The 17,797-nt window shown below is 40.9% G+C and overlaps 1 long non-coding RNA gene across 1 annotated transcript in view; it reads right to left on the reverse strand.

Moving 5' to 3' along the window:
* Positions 1–10,379: 10,379 nt before the first annotated feature.
* The window catches only part of LOC135213106 (uncharacterized), an 18,091-nt gene continuing 10,673 nt past the window's right edge, over positions 10,380–17,797 (reverse strand). The window contains exon 3 of the long non-coding RNA XR_010314079.1: positions 10,380–11,574. This is a non-coding gene — a long non-coding RNA (uncharacterized LOC135213106). The remainder of the gene's footprint in view (positions 11,575–17,797) is intronic.

A 17,797-nucleotide genomic window follows, 5' to 3' on the forward strand; every position in this document is an offset into this window, starting at 1 on the left:
AAGAAAGAGAATATGTTAGAAGAGGGTGGAGAGCAAGATGGAAGAAAGAGAATATGTTAGGAGAGGGTGGAGAGCAAGATGGAAGAAAGAGAATATATTAGGAATGGGTGGAGAGCAAGATGGAAGAAAGAGAATATGTTAGGAGAGGGTGGAGAACAAGATGGAAGAAAGAGAATATGTTAGGAGAGGGTGGAGAGCAAGATGGAAGAAAGAGAATATGTTAGGAATGGGTGGAGAGCAAGATGGAAGAAAGAGAATATGTTAGAAGAGGGTGGAGAGCAAGATGGAAGAAAGAGAATATGTTAGGAATGGATGGAGAGCAAGATGGAAGAAAGAGAATATGTTAGGAGAGGGTGGAGAGCAAGATGGAAGAAAGAGAATATGTTAGGAATGGGTGGAGAGCAAGATGGAAGAAAGAGAATATGTTAGGAGAGGGTGGAGAGCAAGATGGAAGAAAGAGAATATGTTAGGAATGGGTGGAGAGCAAGATGGAAGAAAGAGAATATGTTAGGAATGGGTTCCTTACCTTCCTTACAGTTCGTTCGGGTTGCCCCAGGTCCCTCAGTGTGAGGCACCTCTAATGTCTACCAGAGAGTTGCTATTACATCTGCCGGTATAATTTGCATCTTCCAATCTTGGATGGTCTGGGATGCAGTTTAGATATTTGTCGAGCTTATTCTTAAACACATCTACGCTCACTCCTGATATATTCCTCAGATGAGCTGGCAACGCATTGAATAGACGCTGCATTATCGATGCTGGTGCGTAGTGGATTAATGTCCTGTGTGCTTTCCTTATTATTTTTCCTGGTATAGTTTTGGGGCACTTATTAATCTACCTCTGCTTGCTCTTTCTGATATTTTAGTTCCATGATGTTTTCTGCTATTCCTTCTATCTGTTTCCATGCCTGAATTATCATGTAGCGTTCTCTTCTCCTTTCTAGACTATATAATTTTAAGGATTGTAGTCTTTCCCAGTAGTCAAGGTCCTTAACTTCTTCTATTCTAGCTGTAAAGGACCTTTGTACACTCTCTATTTGTGCAATATCCTTTTGATAGTGTGGGTACCATATCATATTGCAATATTAAGTGGACTACGGAACATATGTTTTATAAAGCATAATCATGTGTTCAGCTTTTCTTGTTTTGAAGTGCCGTAACAACATTCCCATTTTTGCTTTACATTTTTGCCAAAAGAATTGCTATTTGATCATTGCATAAACATGTTCCTATTCATCATCACACCAAGGTCTTTAACTGCTTCCTTATTTGTGATTGTCTCATTATTAGGTCCCTTATATGCATATAGCTTTCCTTCTCTGTCTCCATAATTTATTGATTCAAATTTATCAGAGTTAAATACCATCCTATTTACCTCTGCCCAATCATATACTTTGTTAAGGTCTCTTTGTAGAGCGTTCCTATCTTCATCACAAGTAATTTCTCTACTTATTCTTGTGTCATCAGCGAAACTACTCACTACCGAATCCTTAACATTACTGTCTATGTCTTCAATCATAATAACAAACAGTATTGCAGCTAACACCGTACCTTGTGGCACACCGGATATTACCTCGGCTTCATCCGATTTCTCATCGTTTGCAATAACTATCTGTTTTCTGTTGTGTAAAAATTCTTTTAACCATCTTCCTACTTTATCCACGATATTGTGTTTTCTAATTTTCTTCGCTAATATATTATGGTCTATACCTGTCAAAAGCTTTTGCAAAGTCTAGATAAACCACATTTGTTTCATTTCCGCTTTCATATTTTTTAATATGTTCTCACGGTGGACTAACAGTTGGGTTTGTGTACTTTTTCCGGGTACGAAACCATGTTGTCCTATATTAAACAAATTATTTTTTTTTAAATGTTTCATAATATTTTTCTTCATTACCCTTTCATACACTTTCATAATATGCGATGTTAAGACTCACAGGCCTATAATTACTTGCCTCTAGTCTTGATCCACTTTTGAAAGTAGGGGTGATATATGCTAATTTGTGCTCATCATAAATCTTGCCTGTATCTACACTTAGTCTTAATAATATTGCAAGTGGCCTTTGCGATAAGAATGAACTACTTTCTTTAACAAAATAGCAGGAACTCCATCAGGCCCTGCAGCAGCTCCATTTTAAATTTCATTAATTGCCTGCACAATATCAGCTTCATTAATTTCTATGTCAGCTAAATATTCACTATTTTCGTCCCTTACTTCTATATCATTATCTTCATTATCTATTCTAGGGGTGAATTCTCTCTTATATCATTCTGCCAGTATGTTGCAAATTTCTTTTTTTTCATTCGTTAATCTCCCTTCAATTCTTAGAGGGCCTATTTCTATTCTTCTTTTATTCATCTTTTTCGCGTATGAGTATAATAGTTTGGGGTTTTGCTTGATATTTATTAGGGTTTTTTTATCTAAGTCCCGTTTTCAATTTTCTTTTGATTGTTTTATAATCTTTTGTTCTGCATTTTCTATCAAGATGAAGAAGAGAAGAATATGCTAGGAAATGGGGTGGAGAGCGAGATGGAAGAAAGAGAATATGTTAGGAATGGGTGGAGAGCAAGATGGAAGAAAGAGATATGGTAGGAAAAGTGGGTGGAGAGCAAGATGGAAGAAAGAGAATATGAAATAGTAGAATGGATGGAGAGCAAGATGGAAGAAAGAGAATATTGTTAGGAATGGGTAGGGAGAGCAAGGATCGGAAGAAAGAGAATATGTTAGAAGAGGGTGGAGAGCAAGCATGGAAGAAAGAAAGGGAATATGTTAGGGAATGGGTGGAGGGAGCACGCATGGAAGAGCAAGAGAATATGTTAGGAATAGGTGGAGAGCAAGTGGAAGAAAGAGAATATGTTAGGAATGGGTGGAGAGCAAGATGGAAGAAAGAGAATATGTTAGAATGGGTGGAGAGCAACCGATGGAAGAAAGCGGAAAGGGTATGTTAGGGAGAGGGTGGAGAGCAAGATGGAAGAAAGAAAGGATATGTTTAGAAGAGGGTGGAGAGAAAGATGGAAAGAAAGAGAATAGTAGGAATTGGTGGGTGGAGAGGAAGATGGAAGAAAGAGAATATTGGTTAGGAATGGATGTTGAGAGCAAGATGGAAGAAAGAGAATATGTTAGAAAAGAGGGTGAGAGCAAGATGGAAGCAAAGAGAATTATGTTTTAGGAAAATTGGGTGGAGAGCAAGATGGAAGAAAGAGAATATGTTAGGAAGGGTGGAGAGCAAGATGGAAGAAAGAAAGAATATATGTTCAGGAATGGGTGGGGGAGAGCAAGATGGAAGAAGAGAATTGTTAGGAAATGTAGATGTGGGTGAGCAAGAGGAGAAAGAGAAACTACGTTTAGGGAGAGGGGTGGAGAGCAAGATGGAAGAAGAGAATATGTTTAGGAAAGGGTGGAGAGCAAGATGGAAGAAAGAGAATATGTTAGGAGAGGGTGGAAGAGGAAAGATGGAAAGAAAGAGAATATGTAGGAGAGGGTGGAGCGCAAGAATGAAGAGAGATATGTTAGGAAGGGTGGAGAGCATGATAGGTATAGAATTGAGATATGTTAAGGCGTGCAGGCGTGGGTGAGAGCACGAATGGAAAGAAAGAGAATATGTTAGGAAGGATGGAGAACAAGATGGAAGAGAGAATATGTTAGGAATGTTAGGATGGAGAGCAAGATGGAAGAAGAAAGAATTGTTGGATGGAAGGGGGAGAAAAGCAAGATGGAAGAAAGAGAATAGTTAGTGAGGGTGGAGAGCAAGATGGAAGAAAGAGAAATATGTTAGGAATGGGTGGAGAGCAAGATGGAAGGAAAGAGAATTATGTTTAGGAGACGAAGGATGAAATGGAGAGCAAGATTGGAAGAAAGAGAATAGGTTAGAAGAGGTGGAGAGCAAGATGGAAAGGAAAGAGAATATGTTAGGAATGGGTTGGAGAGGAAGATGGAAGAAAGAGATATGTAGGAATGGGTGGAGAGCAAGATGGAAGAAAGAGAATATGTTAGGAAAGGGTGGAAGAGCAAGATTTGGAAGAAAGAAAGAAAGAAATGTTAGGGAAAGGGTGGAGAGAGCTGGAAGAAATGAGAATATGTTAGGAATGGGTGGAGGAGCAAGATGGAAGAAAGAAGAATAGTTAGGAAAGGGTGGAGAGCAAGATGGAAGAAAGAGAATATGTTGGAGAGGGTGGAGAGCAAGATGGAAAGAAAGAGAATATGTAGGAAAGGTGGAGAGCAAGACGGAAGAATGAGAAATATGTTAGGAAAGGGTGGAGGAGCAAGAGGAAGAAAGAGAAATTGTAGGAAAGGGTGGAGAGCAAGATGGAAGAAAGAGGATGTTAGGAGAGGGTGAGCAGATGGAAGAAACGAAGAAATTGTTAGGAAAGGGTGGATAGCAAGATGGAAGGAAAGAGAATTAGGGTAAGAGAGGGCGGAGAGCAAGATGTAAGAAAGAGATAGGAATTTTTTTTTTTTATTTTTTGGGTTATTGGAAAAGGGTGAAGAGCAAGAGGGAAGAAAGAGAATATGTTAGGAAATGGAGTGGAGAGCAAGATGGAAGAAAAGAGAATAGTTAGGAGAGGGTGGGAGAGCAAGATGGGAAGAAAGAGAATATGTTAGGAATGGGTGGGTATGGAGAGCAAGATGGAAGAAAGAGAATTATATTAGGAAAATGGGTGGAGAGCAAGATGGAAGGAAAGAGAATATGTTAGGAGAGGGTGGAGAGCAAGATGGAAGAAGAGAATATGTAGGAGAGGGTGGAGGGTGGCAAGATGGAAAAAGAGAACTATATTAGGAAGGGGTGGAGACAAGAGAAAGAAAGAGAATATGTTAGGAGAGGGGTGGAGGAACAAGGAAAAAGGAGAAAATATGTCAGGAAAGGGTGGAGAGCAAGATGAAGAAGAGAATATGTTAGGAATGGGTGAGAGCAAGATGGAAGAAAGAGAATATGTTAGGAGAGGGTTGGAGAGGCAAGATGGAAGAAATGAGAAATGTTTTAGGAAGGGTGGAGAAGCAAGATGGAAGAAAGAGAATATGTTAGGAGAGGGTGGAGAGCAAGATGGAAGAAAGAGAATATGTTAGGAAGGGTGGAGAGCAAGATGGAAGAAAGAGAATATGTTAGGAATGGGTGGAGAGCAAGATGGAAGAAAGAGAATATGTTAGGAAAGGGTGGAGAGCAAGATGGAAGAAAGAGAATATGTTAGGAATGGGTGGAGAGCAAGATGGAAGAAAGAGAATATGTTAGGAATGGGTGGAGAGCAAGATGGAAGAAAGAGAAAATAGTTAGGAGGAAAGGGTGGAGAGCAAGATGGAAGAATGAGAATATGTAGACAGGAATGTGGAGGGTGGAGACAAGATGGAAGAAAGAGAATATGTTAGGGGGGGTGTGGACTGGAGAGCAAGAGGGTGGAGAAAAAGCAATATGCTAGAATAATGGAATGGAGAGCAAGATGGAAGAAGAAAGAATATGGTTAGGAAAGGGTGTGGAAGAAAGCCAGGGATGGAGCAAAGATGAAGAAAGAAGAATATGTTAGGAAGGGTGGAGAGCAAGATGGATGAAAGAGAATATGTAAGATGGAGATGGGTGGCAGAGCAAGATGGAAGAAAGAGAATATTGTAGAGGAAGGGGGGAGGGGTGAAGAGCAAGATGGAAGAAAGACAATGTTAGGAATGGGTGGAGAGCAAGATGGAAGAAAGAGAATATGTTAGGAAGGGAGGTTGGAGAGCGAGGAGAAAGAAGGAAAGAGAATATGTTAGGAATGGGTGGAGAGCAAGATGGAAGAAAGAGAATATGTTAGGAATGGGTGGAGAGCAAGATGGAAGAAAGAGAATATGTTAGGAATGGGTGGAGAGCAAGATGGAAGAAGAGAATATGTTAGGAGAGGTGGAGAGCAAGATGGAGAAAGAGATATATGTTAGGATATGGGTTGGAGAGCAAGATGGAAGAACAAGAGGAAGAATATGTAGGGAAATGGGTGGAGAGCAAAGAATGGAAAGATGGAAGAAAGAGATATGTTAGGAATGGGTGGAGAGCAAGATGGAAGAAAGAGAATATGTTAGAAGAGGGTGGAGAGCAAGATGGAAGAAAGAGAATATGTTAGGAATGGGTGGAGAGCAAGATGGAAGAAAGAGAATATGTTAGGAATGGGTGGAGAGCAAGATGGAAGAAAGAGAATATGTTAGGGTATGAATGGGTGGAGAGCAGAGCGATGGAAGAAAGAGAATATGTTAGAGGAATGGGTGGAGAGCAAGATGGAAGAAAGAGAATATGTTAGGAAAGGGTGGGATGGAGCAAGATGGAAAGAATATGGATATGTTAGGTAATGGTAGGAAGGAGAGGGGGGCAAGATGGAAGAAAGAGAATATGTTAGGAAATGGGATGGAGAGCAAGATGGAAGGAAAAGTAATATGTTAGGAATGGATGGAGAGCAAGATGGAAGAAAGAGAATATGTTAGGATGGGAAAGGTGGAGAGCAAGATGAGACTATGTTAGAATAGTGGTGGAGAGCAAGATGGAAGAAAGAGAAATGAAATGTTAGGAAATGGGTGGAGAGCAACGATGGAAGAAGAGAATATGTTAGGTAGAGGGTGGAGAGCAAGATGGAAGAAAGAAGAATATGTTAGGAATGGGTGGAGAGCAAGATGGAGAAAGAGAAGTATGTAGAGAGGTGGGTGGGGGAGAGCAAGATGGAAGAAAGAGTAATATGTTAGGAACGGGTGGAGAGCAAAGAATGGAATGGAAAGAAAGAGAATATGTTAGGATAGGGTGGAGAGCAAGATGGAAGAGAAAGAGAATATGTTAGGAATGGGTGAGAGAGCAAGATGGAAGAAAGAGATGTATGATTAGAAAGAGATGTTTGGGTGGTAGAGCAGATGGAGGAAACGGAAGAAAGAGAATATGTTAGAAGAGGGTGGAGAGCAAGATGGAAGAAAGAGAATATGTTAGGAATGGGTGGTGAGCAAGATGGAAAGAAGAAAGAATATTGTTAGGAATGGGTGCGAGGAGCAAGATGGAAGAAAGAGCAATAATGTTAGGAATGGGTGGAGAGCAAGATGGAAGAAAGAGAGTTGGAATATGTGGAAAGAGATTAGGATGGGTGGAGAGCAAGATGGAAGAAAGAGAATATGTTAGGATGGGTTAGCAAAGTAGAAAGGGAGAATAGCAAGGGTGAAAGGAAGAATGAGTAGTATGGTTAGGAATCGGTAGAAGAGGGCAAGTGGAAGAGAGATAGTGTTGGAGGGTGGAGAGCAAGATGGAAGGAAGAAATATGAATATGGTTAGGAAAGGGTGGAGTACGCAAGGATGAGAAGATGAGAAATGAATATGTTAGAAAGGGTGGGGGAGAGCAAGATGGAAGAAAGAGTTAATATGTTAGGAAAGGGTGAGGGGGGTGGGAGGGCAAGATGGAAAAAAGGAAAGAAAGAGTTAATATGTTAGGTAGTTGAGGGTGGAGAGCAAGATGGAAGAAAGAGAATATGTTAGGAAATGGGTGGAGAGCAAGATGGAAGAAAGAGAATATGTTAGGAGTAGCAAGATGAGCGGAGATGCCAAGATGAAAGAGAAATATGTTAGGAATGGGTGGGAGAGCAAGATGGAAGAAAGAGAATATTGGTTCGGAAGGGGTGGAGAGCAAGATGGAAAGAAAGAGAATATGTTAGGAAGGGAGGAGAGCAAGATGGAAGAAAGAGAATATGTTAGGAATGGGTGAGAGCAAGATGAATTTGGGTGAACGAAAGAGAATATGTTAGGGAGGTTGGGTGGAGAGCATGATGTTAGGTCGGTGGATGGAAGAAAGAGTAATAGTTTTGGTGGGTTGAGGCAAAGTGGAGTGAGGAAAGCAAGAGGCAAGAAAGAGAATATGTTAGGAAATGGGTGGAGAGCAAGATGGAAGAAAAGAGGGTTAAAGGGTGGAGAGAAGATAAAGAGGTTGGGTTGGAGAGCAGGAAGAGAGAGTGGAATCGTAGATGTTGGAGAGGCAAGAAAGAGAATAGGAATAAAGTAGAAGAGATTGGAATGGAGAGCAGGGAAGAAAGAGAATATGTTAGGGAAAGGGAAAGGGGAGGGGGAGAGCAAGATGAAAGAAAGAATATGTTAGGAATGGGTGGAGAGCAAGATGGAAGAAAGAGAATATGTTAGGAAGGGTGGGGGAGAGCAAGATGGAAGAAAGAGAATATGTTAGGAAATGGGTGGAGAGCGGGAAGATGGAAGAAAGAGAATATGTTAGGAGAGGGTGGAAGAGGAGAATGATGGGGGAAGAGGAAGAAGAGAATATGTTAGATGTGATGGAAGAAAGAATAGCAAGAGGGTGGAGAGAAGTGGAATATGTTAGGAATGGGTGGAGAGCAGAGTGGAAGGAAGAAAGAGAATATGTTAGAGGAGAGGTGGAGAGAATGATGGAAGAAAGAAAAATATGTTAGGAATGGGTGGAGAGAGAAGATAAAGGAAGAATAAGTGGAATACTGTTAGGTAATGGATGGAGAGAAGAGGAAGAAAGAGAATATGTTAGAAAGAGGGTGGAGTGAGCAAGATGGAAGAAAGAGAATATGTTAGAGATGATAAAGAGAGCTTTTAAGGATGGAAGAGAAGAATATTTGTTAGTTAGGGAAAGGGCGGAGAGCAAAGATGGAAGGGAAAGAGAATATGTTAGGAAAGGGTGGAGAGCACGATAGAAGAAAGAGAATATGTTAGGAAAGGGTGGAGAGCAAGATGGAAGAAAGAGAATATGTTAGGAGAGGGTGGAGAGCAAGATGAACGAGAATATGTTAGGAGAGGGTGGAGAGCAAGATGGAAGAAAGAGAATATGTTAGGAAAGGGCGGAGAGCAAGATGGAAGAAAGAGAATATGTTAGGAAAGGGTGGAGAGCACGATAGAAGAAAGAGAATATATTAGGAAAGGGTGGAGAGCAAGATGGAAGAAAGAGAATATGTTAGGAGAGGGTGGAGAGCAAGATGAACGAGAATATGTTAGGAGAGGGTGGAGAGCAAGATGGAAGAAAGAGAATATGTTAGGAAAGTGCGGAGAGCAAGATGGAAGAAAGAGAATATGTTAGGAAAGGGTGGAGAGCACGATAGAAGAAAGAGAATATGGTAGGAAAGGGCGGAGAGCAAGATGGAAGAAAGAGAACATGTTAGGAATAGGTGGAGAGCACGATAGAAGAAAGAGAATATGTTAGGAGAGGGTGGATAGCAATATTGAAGAAAGATATGAACGGTGGTACAGTAAAAGGATTGAAAGAGGTCGCCGCTAGACGCCGAAGGGACGCTGCAAGAACCTTAAAGTGATGCCTCCCGTGCACCGCATAAGGTGCACTGACGGCCCACTAGCCTTCTATGGGTCAGGTCGAGCGATTCAACTAATGAATCTGAAGCGAAATCACGTTCCAAAAAAGAGATGTCAAGTGCCGAGCATTACGTTAAAACACGTTGAAAGAAATCCATTAAAAATGTGTATTTTCCCGTTGCAAATAAGAGAGAAAGAGAGAGTGAGTTACTCTCGCTTATCCCTTTTAGAGGGCCGAAAAAGCATTGCCACTAAATCCATTCATTTCACGGTATTGTGTACCTCCCTCCCTAATCCCTATACTCCCCTCAACAGAACGTTTCAGACCGTCACAGTCGAAGTCCCAAGGGCTGAACGGCTGAGTGCTCCGCGGGATAATAAAGACAGGAATTATGTTAAAAGGAACAATGAGTTCTCATGGTCATATATCATAATACCGTGTTTACTGTCTCTGCGGTGGCTTATTAACCCCCTCCCCTTCCCCCATCCCCACCCTCTGATTTTTAGCGGTTTCATGGGAAAACGACAAAACACGGAGATTTAGCTGGTCCGCTGGTATGGTCGGTAGTGTCGTGATATGCTGCTCTCAGGTGCCGCGAGTTCGCGACTTGTCCAAGACGATGAAAAAAATCACGGGCTCTGTATCATGATCAGTTACTGCCGCAGTGTGGGGTCTTTAGCGGTGGGAGGTTGAAACCAACATATTCTTTGGAAGCTTGAATTTCGTCTATGGCCCCTTTGGTGTGCTATTCCATGTGAATAGGTTTCATCTACCTAAATATAATAATAATGAATAATAAGAATAATAATAATAATAATATTTTTCCTTATCTGCAATGAAAGCATTTCAGATACAAATTCAGTGCAAAAAAATCTCTTTTATACATTCTCGTTAGAATAATCGTTGACACTAGACAATTCATCCTGCTTGACGCTAGACAATCAGTTCCTCGCTTTGACGATAGACAATATATATATATATATATATATATATATATATATATATATATATATATATATATATATATATAATATAATCAGTATTTTAAGTAACATAAGTATAAATGCCACGGGGATTATTTTACAAAGTCAAAGTTAAATCCAAACTACTTCAATATTTTTATATGTCTCAAAAGTTTTCTATTTTTTCCATTTAAAATCAACCGCGGGTTTTCCATCGAAAACACATCTGCATCACGTCCTAATTAATATTCACAATATATCTGTTTAATTCATGGTCACAATAACTTATCATCGGAGCCAATTTCCATCATTCATAATTACTTTTGAATAAAGTTATCAACTAATATTGGATAATGACGTAAGTTATCAAACGCGATGTACTACGCTTTATATACATATTTGATGAACAGCATTGAGGTAATTAACCTTTGCAAATAACTGCGATCTGTAATAAAGCCCTGTGCAGCCGCATATTATATCTAATAAATGTCGGTGCAATAAAAAAAAAGATGGAAATACAAATTATATCTACCTTGACTTTTGATGGCCGAAGCCCCCAGCAGTTTTCTGTGGTGTTAGTCTTTAAACTTGCGATTCATTATGCCATAAAAAATTTCCTTTAACTTGTAGTGGCGATGTACATACACTATTAAAGTTGGGTATCACCATATGAATGGACTTGAAATAACTTGAAGATTACGATGCCACAGTAATTCCTCAATGATAAATTGAATACCACAGTTCGCCTTCGTTGTACATTCATGGAGCCACGAGAAATTCTTCCTCTGTGTATGTTGACAGTACTAACTCGAATCAATTTCTGGGTACGACAGAGCACCCTTACTTGCTATGCTTTGACTTCACGAGAAAACAATGATGTCTTTAGGCTTTACATTCGCGATACCACAGGAACTGTCTTGAAATAAATGGTACCGAGATATTTCCTTGATTTGGGTTTCTCGATACCACAGTCATTTCTTGAAATTGAAGCCACAATACCACAGTCATTTCTTGAACTTTAAAGTCACAATACCACAGTCATTTCTTGAACTTGAAGTCACAATACCACAGTCATTTCTTGAACCTGAAGTCACAATACCACAGTCATTTCTTGAACTTGAAGTCACAATACCACAGTCATTTCTTGAACTTGAAGTCACAATACCACAGCCATTTCTTGGACTTTAAAGTCACAATACCACAGTCATTTCTTGAACTTGAAGTCACAATACCACAGTCATTTCTTGAACTTGAAGTCACAATACCACAGTCATTTCTTGGACTTCAAAGTCACAATACCACAGTCATTTCTTGAACTTGAAGTCACAACACACAGTCACGTCTTGAATCTGAAATAATAATACCACAGTCATTTCTTTAACTTGAAGTCACAATACCACAGGGAATAGGTTGAGACTAGAGGAGCTACATATTCCACTTTTCATGATATCAGTATCACGGGGAATTTCCTTCATTTTTCATGATACCACTCAACATTCGATGTTCTCAGCTTATGAATTCCTTGACTTAGGGCTTCAGAGTAACATGAATCATACTATGAGAATGCCCTTCATTTGCTGTTCAGGAAAGGACATTGCCTCTGAGGGTAGATCTAGTGTACCTATCCGCGGCGGCCCCAGAGTATGGCAGTTGCGGTTTTTCTATGCAGTTTACCCCTGAACAAGAATATGAAGTAATATTTATTCGGACGACTCTAATTTACCTTTGAACTCTATCCTACGGTAAAGGGGATTCCCTTCCATTGAACCGGGGTTTTGGGTGGGGACAAAACCCTAACTCTATCCTACGGTAAGGGGGACCCCCAGTGGGAACCGGGGTTTTGGGTGGGGAGAAACCACTTGGGGTGATTTTGCCGTGTTATTGTGGTATTTCCCACATTTTATCACTTTTAAAAAACACGAAATACAGGCGGAAGAGATAACAAAACTAGCGATAGTGGAGCCGTTCCACATCCATATTCGTCTACTACTACTACTACCACAACACTGAATCCTACTACGCATGCGCTAATGCTACTGCGCATGCGCTAACTGTAAGGGAGCTTTTGGCCTAAAACTCAGACTGCTTAGTGAGGAAAGAAAGAAATGGGGTTACGGGAGGGATACAATGTATTTAGCCAAACACGTTACAGTAAGACCCCTACGTTGCTACCGGACTGAGTGAAGGATTGGGTGGTACAGGGTTCCCAGATTGCAGTTTTCTCACCAAATTTGGCTTTTTTCCTAATTTGGTGGGTAAAAATTCACTTTGGCTGGTTAGTGGTATTTTGGCTGGTTTTCAAATACTTTCTATTTGAGCTAAACACTGATCCCACGTTTGAGGAATAACTCCCCAGATTGGGAATTTTTGAAGGTTTTCAGGAAAAATCTTGGGATTTGAATAGGTTTTCAGTAAAAACTTGGTAACATTTCAGCAAAATATGTAGATGGAATTAAAATAAAAATCACACACACCAGACGACCACAAAACAGGCCGCCGGATTCTCAGAGAACGAGCCTCATTTCAAAATTTCAATTCATTCTTTCGTTTTTTTCCTGTATTCTTATATTAGTTTATATTATCTAACTAAAACTATGATGCCGCTATACAAGCATATATATGATAAAAAAAAAATATACATTTATAAAGATAATATACGCACATATTTTGCCGGTTATTTGGGTTGGTTTGGATTTCCATTTGGCGGGATTTTGGCTGGTTTCATGGTAGACTTTGGCTGGTTGGTAGTGGTGTCATCTGGGAACCCTGGCTGGTAACCATACGTTGAGTTACATAAAAGCATTTACCTAATTTGTTTATTAAACATGTGTGAATTCTAGTGTTTATTCCTTTTCATTTTTCCATAGTATTTGTATAATAAACTGTTTTTGAAATATCCCCACCTAATCATTTCACCATATATAACTTGAAATATTATGTTATAATTGAGGACAGACACCTAAAAATGCCTACGTGTTGATATAGAAACTCAGTTTTAGGAACGTTTCGATACCTACCTGTTACGTGAAATTGCACATTGCGTTGCATATTACATACACACCCTATCATTTATACACAAGGTCAATCCTCCCCTTTCCAGTATTCACGACTGGCTCTTTACGTTACACCATTTACAATGCATTTCTCACCGATACCAATATCTAGATTTTAAAGTTTGCCATTATTTTTTTATAAAACCTACATTTCGATATTTCCATTATACACTTTTACAGACATTACAATTTACACCTCCCTTCCAGTTTCCTTACTATTATGCAGTTATGTATGGTTACTTTTTACATTTTCACTTCCACCCATCAAAGTTAGGTTTATATGTCATTTTACCTACTGGGGGCCGAATCCCATCCCCCGGTTAGGCAACATACCCTTAGGGTTAGGTTTGTTGTTATATGTTGGTTTACCTACTAACTTTTACTTCCTTGAAGGGGTTACCCGTTAGGCTAGGTGGTTAGTTCAAGGGTGGATACCGGGGGGGGGGGGGGGGGGGGGGGAGGGGGGGGGGGGGGGGAGGTTGGTTAGGTTACATTCCCTACTTGGTTACCTACTAGGTTAGGTTGTTAGGTTACATTCCTTACTAGGTTAGGTAGGCCTTTAAGGGGGGGTACGGGGGGCGAAGCCCCCATGTCAGGCAACATTCCCTACTAGGTTAGGTTGGTTAGGTTACATTCCTTACTAGGTTAGGTTAGGCCTTTAAGGGGGGTACGGGGGGGCGAAGCCCCCCATGGTCAGGCAATATTCCCTACTAGGTTAGGTTAGGTTAGGTTACATTCTTACTAGGTTACGTTAGGCCTAGTATTTCCCTACTAGGTTAGGTTAGGTTGCGTCCTTACTAGGTTAGGTTAGGCCTTTAAGGGGGGTATGGGGGGGCGAAGCCCCCATGGTCAGGCAATGTTCCCTACTAGGTTAGTTTAGGTTGGTTAGGTTACATTCCTTACTAGGTTACATTAGGCCTAGTATTTCCCTACTAGGTTAGGTTAGGTTACGTTCCTTACTAGGGGTTACCATGGTTAAGGCCCCCTAGTATTTCCCTTACTTAGGTTAGGTTAGGTTACTTCTTACTAGGTTTAGGTTAGGCCTTTAAGGGGGGGTAGCGAGACCCCCCTGGTCAGGCCAATATTCCCTACTTAGGTTAGGTTAGTTAGGTTGGTTATGGTTACATTCCTTACTAGGTTAGGTTAGGCCTTTAAGGGGGGGTACGGGGGGGCGAAGCCCCCCTGGTCAGGCAATATTCCCTACTAGGTTAGGTTGGGTGGTTAGGTACATTCCTTACTAGGATTAACCCCCGGTTAAGGCTTAGGTATTTCCTTCCCACTAGGTTAGGTTAGTTACGTTCCTTACTAGGTTAGGTTAGGCCTTTAAGGGGGGTAAGTACGGGGGGGCGAAGCCTGGCCCCAGGTCACAATATTCCCTACTAGGTTTAGGTTAGGCTTAGTTACGGGGGGTTACCATTCCCCTACTAGGTTAGGTTATGCCTTTAACCCCCCTATTGGTACGGGGGGGCGGGGGGGAAGCCCCCCTGGTCAGGGGGCAATATTCCCTACTAGGTTAGGTTAGGTTAGGTTGGTTAGGTTACATTCTTACTAGGTTAGGTTAGGCTTTTATTTAGGGGGGGTACAGGGGGGCCAAGCCCCCGGTCAGGCAATATTACCCTACTAGGTTAGGTTAGGTTAGGTTAGGTTGGTTAGGTTACATTCCTTACTTGGTTAGGTTAGGCCTAGTATTTCCCATACAGTAGGTTAGGTTAGGTTACGTTCCTTACTAGGTTAGGTTAGGCCTTTAAGGGGGTACGGGGGGGCGAAGCCCCCCAACCCCCCTGGTCAGGCAATGTTTCCCTACTAGGTTAGGTTAGGCTTTAAGGGGGGATACGGGGGGCGAAGCCCCTGGTCAGGCAATATTCCCTACTAGGTTTAGGTTAGGTTACATTCCTTACTAGGTTAGGTAGGGCTTTAAGGGGGGTAGGGGGGGCATGGGGGGCAAATCCCCCCTGGTCAGGAACATTGCCCTACTAGGTTAAGTTCCCTACTAGGTAAGGTTACATCCCCTGTAGGTTAGGTTATGTTAGGTTGGTTTGGTTCTTTAAGGGGGGTTACCGCAGGCCAACCCCACCCTGGTCAGGCAACATCCCCTACAAAGTTAATTAGTTTTGTTATATGCTAACCTATGTTTAATTTGGTCTTTTGTATTATTAAAACAACTATAGGCCCTATTACACTTTACCACCCAGGACTTAAATCCCACCCCCTCCTGGGCCGTTTTTATATATGTATTTGTATTATTCATATTTTGAACCCATCCCACATTACATTTAGTCCTTAACTACCCCATTTACTTTTATTACCTTAACATTGCCAACTTATCTTGTTAAGTGCTGTTCATTTACCTCAGCCCCACCCTGCCTCAACCAATAGCATCAAAGCATTTTTACTACTCCACCCACCTCTCCTACCCTGTTTTCTACGGTCTGGCCTCCTGCCACCTCCTAACTGTAGAACTCCAAACACTGTTTGAATCTGCCGCCATGACATCCACTGCTGCATCTACTTCACGCTCGCCCCAGCCCTCACCAGGAACTCTTTGCCAACTTCATGTAACAATTGTTACATGAGTTACAAAGATTTTCTGCCTTTTACTCGGGTAATTATGACGACTAATCGGTTTTTGCCAGGACCATGGCCTCCTGAGAAAGCAGGTCTTTTGCCCCCATTCAGTCGACTCCAAGATACGGGAGGAGAATGTATAACTTCGTCGGGTACTTGGCTGTTGGCTTATTTCAAGCGTGCATTTTGAGGAACCCAAGACCCGCCTCACGCATTCTTAAAAGCAGCTGCTGCTGTGTACCCCCACCCTCCACCCCTTTAAGGTAAGGTCCAAACATTATTCTTAATTATTATGTTTAGGAAAGTGAGTGTTAGGCTTTCGCCGAAAAGTTGCGTCAAGGTATGTTACTATTCAGTGGGGTGCTGCTAAGACAACTCGTACCTTCCACCTTACCCCCCCCCCCTTAGTGAACATATGCTCCGTGGTGGTTGGGGAATTTAAACATGGCGGCTGTGTTTACATTGCCTTCACCGTAACGAATACTTGGTACCTTCCTATAGGACCGTTCTTCGGTGACTTAGACTATGGCAATTGACCTTTTCTATGTTATTTTAGTTGCTTACAAGGGTTGTAAGGAATATTTTGTTCGTTTGGTTGGAACTAAACTTTAATATACCTTTGAGTTTGGTGCGGCTATTATGTAACTTTCAAAGGTCAATTACTGCTTAGTTACAGCCGCCCGAATGGATATTACTTTTAAATCTTGTACAGTAACTCAAATAACATAGGAATCAGTCAATTGCCATAGTCTAAGCCACCGCGGATTGCTTCTGTAGAAATACCCCTCTGAGATTCAAAATAATAAAAAAAGTGCACATTTTGATCATAATAATATTCATTTCAACCACTGGATGCTTTGTCAAATTTCACTCTCTTTTGGTTAATAAAAGCTTCCTAGTGATTATGACGGAAATCAAATTGTAAAGCAGGCCATGCGCGTTAAGGCTCACTAAAACAACACCAATTGGTTTCTCATTACGGAATATAGTGACAACTATTGTGACAATACTTCCCAAAACATCATAAATCGGGGTGTCATATGTGATGATAATTTGCATTACAATTTATTGTTTATTCAACGTCAACCATTATAGCTCACATTCCACACTGAAGGTTTTAATGGTCTACTCACGTTAAATCATTATAAACGGCAACGTTCATTACCATCAATCAATGCTCACGAGACGTAAAAACTCTTGCAAAAATCTCGTTCGATCGTTTTACACAAGCGCACGCACACACTCACACAAGGAAGAACTATACTTAACCCGTGTTTATACCACAGAACACAGGGTACTCAGAGAAACACTGGCCGCAGAAACCGGAGACGAACGAAGATTTTCTTTCTTTCTTTTTAGGGACAAGTGTATCGTTCCTTTCAACAAGGTCGTTGTTGAAAAGCTTTCCAAGTGGGCAGTTAACACTCCAGCAATCCAACGTGTCTCGGCGAATGATCTTAACTAAATGAACTAAAGTTGTAGTAGTAATGGTAGTAGTAGTAGTAGTAGTAAGACGTGGCTTTTCATTAGCAGAACCGTAAAACTTAATTCAGTGGAGGACGTAGAAGTAAATAAACCGTAAACTCTCTGTTTATGTTATTTTGGAAGTTTATACGCCTTTGGTGGTAGACTACACTAGACTATAGCATTCCTCTAAAACACAGTAGACTACAGCATTCTTCTAAACTATACACTAGACTATGGCATTCTTCTAGACTACACTAAACTATAGCATTCTTCTAAACTACATTAGACTATAGCATTCTTCTAAAAACTATACTAGACTATAAATTCTTCTCTACACTAGACTATAGCATTCTTTTAAACTACACTAGGCTATAGCATTCTTCTAAACCACACTAGACTATAGCCTTCATCTAAAAACTATACTAGACTCTAAATTCTTCTTTACACTAGAATATAGCATTCTTCTAAACCACACTCGAATATAGCA

Source organism: Macrobrachium nipponense, chromosome 19, assembly GCF_015104395.2.
Source record: "Macrobrachium nipponense isolate FS-2020 chromosome 19, ASM1510439v2, whole genome shotgun sequence".
Classification (NCBI taxonomy): domain Eukaryota; kingdom Metazoa; phylum Arthropoda; class Malacostraca; order Decapoda; family Palaemonidae; genus Macrobrachium; species Macrobrachium nipponense.